The sequence below is a fragment of the Bison bison genome, unplaced genomic scaffold (assembly GCF_000754665.1).
Source record: "Bison bison bison isolate TAMUID 2011002044 unplaced genomic scaffold, Bison_UMD1.0 scf7180017864168, whole genome shotgun sequence".
In the NCBI taxonomy this organism is placed as follows: Eukaryota; Metazoa; Chordata; class Mammalia; order Artiodactyla; family Bovidae; genus Bison; species Bison bison.
In genome coordinates, this window is record NW_011494740.1 from 1,299,944 (window position 1) to 1,301,063 (window position 1,120).

The following is a 1,120-nucleotide window of genomic DNA, read 5'->3' on the forward strand; positions in this document are numbered from 1 at the left end:
AGATACAGCCTTGACATACTCCTTTTCCTATTTGGAACCAGTCTGTTGTTCCATGTCCAGTTCTAACTGTTGCTTCCTGACCTGCATACAAATTTCTCAAGAGGCAGGTCAGGTGAACTGGTATGCCCATCTCTTTCAGAATTTTCCACAGTTTGTGGTGATCCACACAGTCAAAGGCTTTTGCATAGTCAATAAAGCAGAAATAGATGTTTTTCTGGAACTCTCTTGCTTTTTTTGATGATCCAGCAGATGTTGGCAATTTGATCTCTGGTTCCTCTGCCTTTTCTAAAACCAGCTTGAACATCTGTAAGTTCAAGATGTAGAACAGATAGTAAATTAGCATAAACACTGAACTCTTACTTTCAAATGATCCAAACATTTTTTAACATGTTCAGATTTTTATTAGAAAAGTTAACAAGCTTATATAAGGAATTAGTCTAAAAATTCTCTCCCTAGATATATATCCTCACTCAGTACATATTCAGAATGAGCTCTTACATTCTATATATTCAATTCCAGAATCTCACACCAATGATCCTGGAGCAACAATAGTCTTTTATTTATTGACTTAAGATCAAGATGGCCCCACTGCATTGTGTAGACATTAAGTAGTAGTAGACACTGATGAATGTTGAAATAATTTTCAATATCAAAAGTTTGGACCCTTAATTTTTCAGAAAAACTAATTAAATGGACAATATTAACTTCTAATATTTCAATTAACTGAGATTTTAAAATATTTATTTAAAACACTTAATATACAACATGAATTCAGCATTAAAATTTTAAATATTTTAAGATATTGAATACAATGGAAAGTTAGTATAACCTAATTTGTTAAATTACTTTTGTAGCTGAGAACTGAATGCCAGTTCCCTAAAATATGCCTGCACTGGAATGATGTCACTAATCTTGCATCTACCAGTAACCATACTTAATCAAGTAATTTAAGGTCTTTAAGACTCAATTTTCTCATGTGTAAAATAGGACCGGTAGGTATTCAACTAAATGGCACTTAAAGTCCCTTCCAAATATAAATTTATTTGACTGTGTGAATTCTGTAACACTGTTTGTGTCATATCATAAGTATCACCCAAATATTAATCCTCTCCTCTGGCAA